This window comes from Camellia sinensis, chromosome 3 (genome assembly GCF_055761805.1).
Source record: "Camellia sinensis isolate YWXY chromosome 3, ASM5576180v1, whole genome shotgun sequence".
NCBI classification, from domain to species: Eukaryota; Viridiplantae; Streptophyta; class Magnoliopsida; order Ericales; family Theaceae; genus Camellia; species Camellia sinensis.
Window position 1 is genome coordinate 13,112,016 of NC_138963.1, and position 12,888 is coordinate 13,124,903.

The window sequence follows — 12,888 nt, forward strand, 5'->3', positions numbered from 1 at the left end:
AGGTTCAGGTGATAAACTACCTCCAAGGACTTAGCTTGGGAGGGTTTGGCTTCTGGTTTGAAGAAGACTACCTTTAGTTAATTGTCTTTATTTATTAGTACATGTAAACATTCAAGCCTAGGGCTTTTCTTGTTTTGAGTTAGAACTCATATTTTTGTATCCAAGTGTTGGCTTGGAAAGATGTAAGCCTGTAAGGCATTTTATTCAATGTTACATGTAATGCTTTATTTAGTAATACTCTGATGAATGAATTAATATATTGTCTTCTTTAAGTAATGCATGTCAATGATATATATAATGGGTTATTTTTGAGGGCGTTACAATGACTAAATCTAGAGGAAATTCACACAATAGCCAAATCCAGAGAAAATTCACACAGTAACTAAATCTATAGAAAATTCACATATAATCTGCATAAACCCCCATAATCTTTAAGAAAACAATCACCACTCTCATTATCTCCAAACTTGAACAAAATTGTTAATTTTTGAAACTCCAACTTGAACAAAATTCACAGAGAAAATCTCACCAGAGAAATTCACATCAACCCAAAGAAATTCTTCAAAACCAGATAAAATCTCACCTCCACCCTAGAGAAAATCACTCAAACCAGAGAAAATCCCCCTTTCCAACCCAGAGAAATTCCCCCTCACAATCTTTTCTGGTTGAAAATCATAAACCTCGGGCAAAATGTGTTCCATGGTTCACACATTGGCTCCAGAGAGAAAATTTTCGATTTTGTTGAAAAATTCGCTAATGCAGAGAAAATTCAAAGCCAGAACCATAAATGCAATAAGAACAATCAATTTGGAGTTGAAAAGTAGATTTCAAACCCAGAGAAATTCTTTGTTTCTTTCTAGAGAAATTTCGATTTTGTTGAAAAAAATCGCTAATGCAGAGAAAATCCAATACCAAAGAAATTTGAACAAGAAAGACCTACCAAAGAAATTTGAACAGAGAATTTCTCTTGTTCAAACCAGAGAAAATTGAAATTTCTTTCAGTTCAAATCAGAGAAATTCTCTCCAGCCAGAGAAAATTCACAAACAATTATCACAATCAGAGAAAATGCAGAGAAATTTGACATCTTTGTTATATAAAATGCAGTACAAGTTTTGACATCTTTACACCCTTATTTTTCTTCTATTCAATATAGTAACAATAAGAGAGATTTTCCATTGGCAGCAATTGCTTGAATTACATATCCACCATCCATCAATGTGAACTACTGGGAGAGTGAGGAGTTGAGTGGCACCTCAAACAACAATCAACAATCAACAAAGTTGCAATTTCTTCTCCATTCCCACAGATTGCACAACCCAGCTTCCCCTCCAAACCTCCTCAACAAAATCACATTGTATTTGAATCTGATGAGGAGATCTTGCGTGATCTGAACAATATCTGGACCAAATCTTGACTTTCCAGCCAGATCTCAATTGGTGTTGATGGAATGTCGCACCTACGACAACGACGGTGACGATGAGTGTGAGTTCTGCTCTGTCGAGTTCCATTTGAGGGCCAAACAGAGGTCTCTCTCTCTCTCTCTCATCGTATTCTCTTTTTCTCACAACTGATGTTGCTGCCAATGTCGACCACCATGTCGCTGGTGACTTGATTAGTCAAATTCCTTCGTAGAAGAAACCCTAATCTGTCAATCTCTATATACATACATACAAATGGGCAGTAGAAGCAAAATGATGCAACATTCGGAAGACACAAATTTCTCTGTGATATATGGGTTTGGGATTGAGGGACCTTAGACATCATAAAATAATATTGTCGATCACTTTTATTACTAAAAATGTGAGAGGGACCTAAGACTAATTTTCCCAAAAGATTATGGAAGTAATCCTTGAGTAAGAGTTGCACAAACTTAAAAATCCAAATGTAGAATGCCAGTTGAGTGCTTAAAAAGATTGTAGAGGAATTGATAGAGCTTGAAATCTTGCTTTAGACCATAATTTTAGCATTTTCTAACAACAAATTTACTTAGATCATATTTTTGCATCACAACAATATACTATGGTTGATATTGTTCCAATATCAGAACTTTGGAGTGTTACAAGAAGTTTGAATGTGAATGGATGGTGACAGTGTCAAGTTGATATTAATCTCAAATCTCTGTTCTGTAATTCTCAATTTTAGAAAGGTGATACTCATGTTTCCATCATAGGTCGACCCCTTTCAAAATATGAGCTGACTAGGAAAATATGAATTTATGTTACAAAAGTGCTAGGAAACTCAAAATATTTATAAATAAATAAAATAAAATAAAAATAGAAAAGTATTGAATGGTTGAGATGCATTTTAAAAAAGAAGCTCACAAAACTAAATCGACATCATCAAACAACATTCTGGGTAAGTTTCTAAATTATATTTCTGAGTCCATAACTCGCTACAATATATAAGAGTTTTAGAAACTAATTTTTTAGTCTTTAAAAGTTAATTTTGTGTCAAAATTGATTCAGGGACCAATTTTTACCATTGTGAAGATAGTCGCTAAAAAATGTTTTAAAAAGTCAAAAATAAGGCTTTTAGCGACAAATTTTTGAAAATGTCACTAATAAATACACTTTTAGGGACAAAAATAATTTGGTCTCAAAAGAATTTATATTTTGAGACAAAAAATTTGGTCCCAAAATGATAATAATTTATCACTAATGTCCAATTTTCGTTGCTAAAAATATAATAATGATACCTTTCAGAACAAAAATATTTGATTTCTAAAAAATAATTTTATCCCTAAATTTTGATTCTAAAATTTTAATTTTTTGTAATGACTTTTATGTTATGTTATAGGGAAGCCCTATAGTACATTGTACATTGGAGGGTGCTGTTGGGCCCGTAAGCAGGGGCAAAGGTCACGTGGCCCCTTGTGTTTTGGATTTTTTTTTTTTTTTTTTGCAAACATGAAGAAAATATTTTAAATAAAAAATTATAAAAATATTATTTAGAATGAAATGTCAATGGCATTTTTTAAATTATGACAACAATAATGATTGTTTTGAATGAAAATAAAGAAACTATGATAAGTCATATTATTATTTATGAAAATTTCAATATAATAGTGATGTCTATTATTATTGACATACAAACATAATTAATCTCAATAAAGATATGAAATTTATTAAATTGTTAGTTACATTTTGAAATGTGAGGTTCATCCTCTATGTGTTTATTTTCTATTGATTAGTGATATCACTTGTCACTTAAACTTATAACAAAAGCTTTCAAACCAATCATAGAATTCTATAAAAAAAAAATATATATATATATATATTATAATTTTCCTATTCATACAGTACTATATAAATGTTCCCTCCAAGTAAAAAATTAAAAAAAAAATGGCGTAAATGAGCTCAAAAATAAGAGCTGTTGCCAAAATTTATTCTAACTCGTTCGGCAAGTGACTTTTTTAGTTGAAAAGTCACTAAAAAAATAAAAAAAAAAAAACTAACAATTTATATCAAAAAAATCAAATATTCTCTTTTCTCTTTATTTTTTACACATCTTTTCGTAAAAAATTAAAAAGTCATCCTAAACATACTAGTTTTTTTAAACTCATATTTTAGCCAAATAACAAAAAAGTTACTAAAATTAACCTATTCCCAAACGAGGCCAAATGCAATCTCCACAATTATAGAATAAATTTAATTCACATTTTTATTTTTATGGGCATGTTTTTGTATTTTTTTTGCGTTTATATATTTAGTGCCGTTTTGGGAAGATTGAAAAACGCTGCGTTCTTGGTCCAAGAAAAAAAACGCCCAAGTGTTCAAAAACGCAGAACCACCATTTGGGAAGAGCTGGAAACACAGCTCTTCCATTTACGAAACTACCCTCACATCTCATAAATTGGTAGGTAGGGCAAAACGTATTCACAGTTGCCTCTCAAAGACCTGCTTCTCATCTTGCATACTCCTCTTTCAAGCGGTACAAACTGTAAGTTTGTCGAACAACCGATGACCTCGCCGTCCCCCCGCTGAAGCAACCGTCGGATTCGTCGTCCACGCCCTCGCCTTCGCCGGATCTGCACCATCAGGCACGCCGATAACCATCTTCCATTACTATCTTCTCGCAAGTGTATTACGGACCCAAAATCGAAACTGAACGAGTTCTTCATCTTCTGGAGGACCTACAGATTAGATCTGCAACACCAACATCTTCTGTACTTAGAACACCTGTAGATTAGATCATTGACCAAAAAAAAAAAATCTGTTGGTAAGTTTAGGCAATGAAGTGTATACATATGAGAGATATGTATCTGTAAAAAAAAATCATATAAAGTGTATACTTAGAACACCTGAAGTGTATACATATATATATAGATATATATATATATATAATATAGTGAGAGATATCATCTGTAGAAATTCATATATAACTCTTTGAGCACATCGTTCTGTGATTTGTGACTCCTTGGTGAATTTTTTTCTGTGGTTTACGACTCCTATGTATGCAAAAATCTGTTGTGGTTGCATATCAAACACTTGATATGCAAGTGGAAAGATACACATGTTGTGACTTCAATGAGCTTATTTTGCCCCAATTCCGATTTGTGTTTGGGTTCAGAATTGATCATTGTTTTATGCTTCCAATCAGCCTCTTTCATCGGCTGCTTCCATGGATTACATTATGGATTAATATTGTTGGTATGTTTAGGCAATGAAGTACTCAGCAAATTAGATTACATGATTAGGAGTTTATGCTTTTTGAACATAAAGAACAAAATGAAAATGTAAGAATAGGCTCTCATTTGTTGTGTATTGTACATAAGCTCTGTGGTTTCTCCACTGCTGTTATTTAGAAGTCTGATATCTGTTTCTGGAAAATTGGCCAAATTGATCACATAAACTTGACAAATTTTGAAACCGTAGTTTACTAAAAATTTATTTTGGCCATTTGACTGACGAACTAACAAATAAATATATAGAGAAGTGGAGAAATTTGAAATCGTATCTCCGACTGAGGTACTAAAATTTCATGCTAGCTCTGTTAGTTCTTTTTTTATTTTTTATGTTTTTTTCCTTTTTAATTCAAAATTTCTAGAATATTGTAAAACTTAGCAACATGTAAGTACATAACCATGTGAACTTAAGTGGGACCAAACCTATTTAGGTTAAAGCAAACCTTAAGAATCCCAACACACATTCCTCTCATATTCCAATTTAATCCAAATCAAAGATATGGTTAAACTTATATGAAACATTTAGACACAACCACATGTGACTTGGTCCAATTTAATTAATTTTGGAGCCTCATTTCCAACTTTTTAAAATAAGAAGTTTGCAATAGATAAAAAATTGGAAAGCCTAGCTAAGCATACATATATGATTTTAAGAGTCCCACATAGTGCCCTGCCCAATAAATGCCATCAGACATTTATTGAAGTTCTTAGGTATATGAAAGTTGCACTCTTTCATGATGTTGGACACCACTGCTGTTGCTTCATACTGTCAATTTACATTGTGTCACAATTGTTAAATACTCAATGGTGTAAAATAATATAAAGTACTAATCAATTAATCATTCCAATCTTCATATCAACTAATGTCCCAACAAAATTTTAAATTAAAGTTATTCAGTCTGTTTCGGCAATTACATATTTAAAATTTAAAATTTTGTTTTAAATTTTAATAATTCTATACACGTATAGGTTAAGGCAAAAATATGTAATGCTTGTTACATTTGTCAAACCCAAGAACAAGTCTCAACAGCGTGGTGCTGAATTTTTTTTGGGAAGCATTAGCAAGTGGATAGGAAACACTCCCAAATTGTTTAAGGCTATTGATAAAATCAGAAATTTATATTATTTAATGATAAATAACCATGGGAGGCTTAATATTGTCAAGTAGTAGATTTACTAATTAAGTTATAATCATAATTTTGACTATGCATGTCTGACTTTTCTTGTATGACTAATGACGATAGAGTTTTTCCAACTACATATACATCATATCTACTGAGTTGCAAAAAATCACTAAATGTCTTTTTCTATCACTGATAAATTATCATTACTAATGATATCCACATTATATATTTAGTCGTGTATCGGCATATAAGTCTATAAATTTTTTTGGTTTTTAAATGTTGTTAAGTCAAAGAATTATCAATACTCTACCATACAACGAAGTTCTTTTTTTTTTGGGTGGATAATCATACAATGAACTTGGTTCTTATCATAGGGGTCATAAAGCTATATAGCATTAATTATAAGAAGTTTAACTACATTTTTATCTAGTACCAGTTACATGTTTAATGTGGAACACGTTTCACATGATTTTTTCTCTTCCCCTTCCTTTTTCCTTTAACAACTCCAAGGTTCTTTTATTAAAATTACTGTGGACAATGTTTCAAATAGTAATTCTTTTTCTTCCTGTTCCTTTCACTTTCCTTCAATAACTCCAAAAAAGGTTCTTTTATGCTTCCCCTGAAGTTCCATTAGCAATTCCATGATCTATCACAGTGGATTCATGTTCAAGTATTAACCTAAATTCAAAGTGCATTCATGTTCAACTATTTATGCCTTAAGTTTCAAAATGAACTCGTTTCAGTTACTGTCTTTCATTCCGCACAGTAGATTGTATTACTTCACTTTATAACATAAACAAAAAAACCAAATGAATATACAGATGGCGTCCTCCACGTCAAGTGCCACTTCAGCCTGGCCACCAACGATGTGTGATTGTGGGTTTGGACACTGCGTTGTAAAGATATCAAGATCTGCCAAAAACCCTGGTCGTGCATTCTACGTTTGTCCTAGAAATACGGTGTGTTTGTGTTGCCACTCTCTTATGCACTTAGTCACAAAACTCATCATTCATTTGTGGTTGTGTCGTATAGTATGCATGCTAACTATCTACTGCAATTTTGTCTAGCAGAGATGTGTGTCGTGGGTTGGTTGGTGTGACGAGTTTCGCAGCACCAGTTTGCGTGCTGACCAGGCACATAATGATGTCGATCAGGGGTTACGAGCGGACGTTGCGCGCATAGATCAGAGCCTACGTATGCTTAGGACTGTCGTCGGTTTTTTGTGTGTCATTGTTTTGGTGTTGTTGTTTCGCATGTGATGTATTGACATGGATATGAACGGCCTAGTTACTTTCTGTATCACATACATACTTTGCCGTCAGTTAGATGTTTTGGTCCTATTACATAAGATTTCCCCAACGTGTAGTACAAATGAACATTGTCTTTCGAAAAGTGTTGTACTGTTTTGTGCTTATGTGTTTTAATCGTGTTTACACTTTTATTTCACTTCTCGCCATGCAAACTACATGTACTGTACTTCATTTCTTTGTAATAATTAAATTGTAAATGTTACAAGCAGGACAGGACTACTCATGGCAACAAACCGAACATCACCCCGTACGCCTTCAAAGTATCGAGGTAACGCTGCAAAGGCAACCCAACCTAAGCCAGTCCACAAATGCCAATTCGACAGCGACAATACGAAGCTGTTTCTTCAACTCATCATTGCTGAAATTGAAGGTGGTAATCGACAACCGTGCGGATTGTCCATGGCAGGGTATAAGAAAGTAGCAAACAAATTTCTCGAGAAAATCGGCCTACTACATTGAGCCAAACAAATGAAAAACAAGTTTGACAACTTGAAGAAAGATTGGGTCGCCTGGAAGAAGTTGGAGAATGCCAGCCACGGCTTCACAGGGCTTGGGTACGACCATGAGATAGGCTTGATCACTGCACCTGACCATTGGTGGGCGAAAATGCAAGCGGTATGTTTTAACAAAACTTTTATTTTGTTGAGTTTCATAAACTGTTTTGTTATTACATTTCAATCTGTAGTAAAAATATGTGTTTTCTCCTTCACAGATGAACAGCTGATGTGCTAAATTCAGGACTAAGCCGCTGGAGCACGTGGATCTCATGGAGCGGGTGTACTCTGGCGCAGCAGCGACTGGAAAACATGCATGGACTCCAACAGAAATGCAAGATGATGCTGCTGCTGCGACCAATGCCATGGACATGGATAGCGGGATGGGACCTCTCAGTGCTGACACACCACCACAACGGGGCCATGACACTGTCGGGGAGAATGTGGTTGATAGTAGCCTATTTGAGGATGCTCCCCCCCAGTCAGCCGTGGACGGATCAGCCAATCCAAAACGGCGCAAGCGGTCAACGCCTGGTACTGTTGCTAGCAGTATGGACAATCTGGTGGAAGTTTTGAGCAAACAAAGTAGGGAGATGAAAATCACGCAGTACGTTGTCACGGGTAAAGGTGACAACACAGTGGGGGACTGTCTTGCAAGGCTTATGAGCACGCCTGGATTAGAGCCAGGCGGTAAGTTGTTCTCATTCGCATGCGGTATAATGGATTCACCCGATAATCGGGACATCATCATGGCTCTTCCCCAAAATTACATTGTCAACTGGTTGACAGAGAAGCGTGCCTGCACCCCGGCCAATGTTGGCAGGGATCATGACGGGGGGACACGGCTGTTCGGGAGTGGTGGTGCTGTTGACTTGGACTAGGCCGTTGTGGTTAGATTGTCATGTTACTATTTGCTTATCATGAGACTGTAGTATATTATGTGTGTTTGTATCGTGCTCTTTTTTTTTTTCTTTTCGATGGTGAAGTCTGGAGACAGTTTGCATTTATTTTATTTTTGTGTAGACGTGTATGTATGCTTCTGCAGGACTTTGCAGGCTTATTTTGGTTTGTGGTGCTTTTATTTTGGTATGGACGTGTATCTATGATTCAGCAGGACTTTGCAACCAATATGCGAGTATACACGTCGCAAGGTGGCATTATTTTGGAACCGATGTGCTAAATTACCTAAAAATAGTTACATTTCTTTAATAAACATATTAATTTTTTATTACATTTCAAGAATTTGCAAATTTATTTATTTATTGGGTGCTTCGTATTTATTTAATGCAAAAACAAAAAAATACGACGACAAGTAGTTACATTTCATTACTTGCCTTATTTATTATTTATTAATTTTATTTTTTGTCTAAACTTATATATTCAAATTATTTAATATAGGCAGAAAAGTACTTACATTTCAATGATGTGCAAAATTATTTATTTATTGGGTGCTTCGTATTTATTTAATGCAAAAACATTTTACTAGTTTCATTATCTTATTTATTCATAGTTAAAAAATTATGTACATAAATTTTTTCCAAAACACTTCACATCAGTATATGAAAAAGTGGATGTGTCATACGTCTCTGAAAAGCACATGGAAGTTACATGCTTATATGCAAGCATGCAAATACAAATTGTACAAACCTGCAAAGCATTCACATGGTTTTGTTTCTTTCTACTACTCTTCCTTACATTTCACATGCCCACAGTAGCCTACGTTGATTTGGTCATTGAAGTGGCTTCCGCAGGAGTGTTATATATCATGGAGTTGTGCAACTAATTTCGCCAATTAAAAGTTACAAGTAGTAGTTCTGATTTCATATAATTTGCAACGTCTATGGATGCAGAAGAGGGTACTAGCTCGGGAGTCGTACGCAATGGCCAAATAAATGCTTGGATACGAGAGACGATCGGAGAAATGGAGTCGACGACATCAATGATTTGGATGGAAGTTGCTCGTGTTGCCAACGAGTACGCGTACGTTGACAGGACTCCGTTTCACACTTCCGCATTGACTGGTAGCATGTGGATGCAGGAGATGCTTGGAGGAAGGAATGAAGCATTTTAGCGAAATTTTCGAATGTCACAGGAGGTGTTCTTGATGTTGTGCAAGACATTAGTTGAAGATTTTGGCCTTCCAGTACCACAGCGTCCTCATGGTATAGACGTAGTTGAGAGTGTCGGCATGTTCATATTCGTGTTACGGGGCTTCACGAGTTGGGACATAGAAGACCGTTTTCAACACTCGGGGGAAACAGTCTGGCGTCATGTAATGCGAGTTCTTAAAGCGATGAAGTTGTTCGCGAGAGTACACTGCCAACCGACAAGGTCACAACACAGTAGACATCCGTACTTGGAGTCCCGACGAAAATATTTCCCATTCAAAGTGAGAGTATTTAGTTTTGGCACATTTAATCATGAGTAGTACCCGATTTCGGAAAGTAAGGCAAACTTATTTTGGGTAGTAACATTTTTCCATATTTATGATAACGTGTGAAATTTCAGGACTGTATTGGCGCGCTTGACGGCACACATGTGGAGGCACATCTTCCTCCTCAGGAGGCACCGCCATATTTTGGCCGTAAAGGACGGCACACGCAAAACATACTCGCAGCGTGTGATTTCGATTTGTGTTTTATTTTTATATCTTGCGGATGGGAGGGAAGTATGCATGACAGTAGAGTTTTTAACGAAGTCACACAGGACCCAGCCAAACAATTCCCCATGCCAGAGGAGGGTAGGATGAACGACACAATTTTTTTTTGTTTGTATTAGTTGTGTGCATTTGGTATTTGTAATTGACCACAGTACTAATGTGAAATTATCGACATGCAAGCAGGAAAATATTACCTTGTTGATGCGGGATACAAGAACCAAAAAGGATTTTTGGCGCCGTATAAGGGATGCCGGTACCATCAAGAAGTGTTTCGCGCAACCGGACGACCAAAAAATGCAAACGAACTTTTCAACACGGTGCACTCCTCCTTTCGGAGTGCAATTGAACGTACGTTCGGCGTATGGAAAGCACGATGGGGATTCATACATAACATGCCGCGATATGATTTCGGGAAAGTGCAGGTGCCATTGGTTGGGGCTTCAATGGCGATACATAATTTTATACGCCGCAACTCGAGCGACGATGAAGCATTCAACAAGGTTGTGAATGCAGAGACTTTTACATTCAACGACATACCAAACGTTGACGGTCTTGGTGATGATGATGATGGTGAACCAGAGGGCGACAATGACGTATATATGAACGAAGTAAGGAAATCAATACGGAATGAATTAGTGCGACATCGGCGTGAACTTGGGTTGTAAATCCCGTTCCCACATTACGAGGTGATGGCAAACGAAATGAATGTGTAACAATAATTAACAAAACTGTCATAATAATTGTTAAGAAAGTTGCTCTTCGTATTTTGGTCTTTTGCAAAATTTGTTTGGATAATTCGGTAATTATTTGTATTACAAAAATAATACAGTTAGTAATAAACTTGTAATAATAATTAAAAAAAATTCAAAAAACAAAGAATAATAAATTTGTAATAATTAAAAGTATCTGGTCAAATTTGGAACCCATAGAGTATATAAAAAATAATACATTTATTAGTAATAAACTTGTGATAATAATAAAAAAAAAAATTGAAAAATAGAGAATAATAAATTTGTAATAATTACAATTATTTGGTAAAATTTGGAAATTGTAGCATATATAACAAAAATACATTTAGTAATAAACTTGTAATAATAATAATAAAAATTTAAAGAAATAGAGAATAATAAATTTGTAATAATTAAAAGTAGTTTGTAAAATTTGGTAATTGTAGAATATATAAAAAAATTATACATTTATTAGTAATAAACTTGTGATAATAATAATAAAAAATTAGAAAAATAGAGAATAATAAATCTGTAATAATGAAAATTATTTGGTAAAATTTGGAAATTGTAGAATTATAACAAAAACACATTTAGTAACAAACTTGTAATAAAAATAATAAAAATTTAAAGAAATAGCGAATAATAAATTTGTAATAATTAAAAGTAGTTGGTAAAATGTGGAAATTGTAGAATAATAAAAAAATTATACATTTATTAGTAATAAACTTGTGATAACAATAATAAAAAATTAGAAAAATAGAGAATAACAAATTTGTAATACTTAAAATGATTTGATAAAATTTGAAAATTGTAGAATATATGTATAAAAAAAATACATTTAGTAATAAACTTGTAATAATAATAATAACAAATGAGATCTTACAGAATAATAAATTTATAATAATTAAAAGTATTTGGTAAAATTTGGGAATTGTAGAATATATAACAAATAATACATTTAGTAATAAACTTGCAATAATAAAAAAAATCATAAAAAAAGAATAATACATTTGTAATAATTAAAAGTATTAGGCAAAATTTTGGAAATGGTAGCATAATATATAAAAAGGGGGGAAACTTGCAAACGTGTGCACCCAGCAACGTTGCAAACACTGTTCACATAGTGAAGGCCAGAATCGTAATTTCCGGAAAAAGGTAAGGGTATTTTCGTCATTTTGCATTGATTTGACAGTTTTAAAAAATATTAAACAAAAAATCTAAAAAGTCAGCTTTTTACTAACTTCCCAAACCACATCCAAAAAAGTCAAAAAGCTTGGTAAAAAATCAAAAGTCAACTTTTTACCAACTTCCCAAAACAACCCTCAGTGCAAACAAAATATTTATATAGTACGTCAAATTATGTTCAGAGTTTAATTTTTTTAATCAAATCGTGAAAACTTTTTTTTTGTAAATTTTTTAATTCCGACGTAGATGATTTGTCTTGACGGGGTCGAAAAAGAAATTAATGTCCAAACATATAACCACCGGAAAAAAATTGAATAATATTATATATATCAATTAATGTATTAATTAGTGTATCAATTGATGATGTAGCATAATTTAAAATATTTTTGATATTTATAATTTGTATAATGAGTAGAGTCAATAATAATGTCATAACCAATGTTAGTACACTAATTAATATACTAATTGGTCCACGTAACACTGAATTTTTTTTATCAATGATGGTGGGCCCATTGAAGAAAAATAAATTGATATCACGTGCCGAGCAGCAAGCCATGTCTCTTAGATGGGAGAAATGGCTGATAGTCTCCTTTTCATTTCGTCCGTTCGAAAAGTTTGATAGCAATGAACCGTGAATCCTTTATTAAAATTAAGTTTAAGCTCAAATCCCTAGACTATTCAATTGGAATTTGTATCGTTTTTC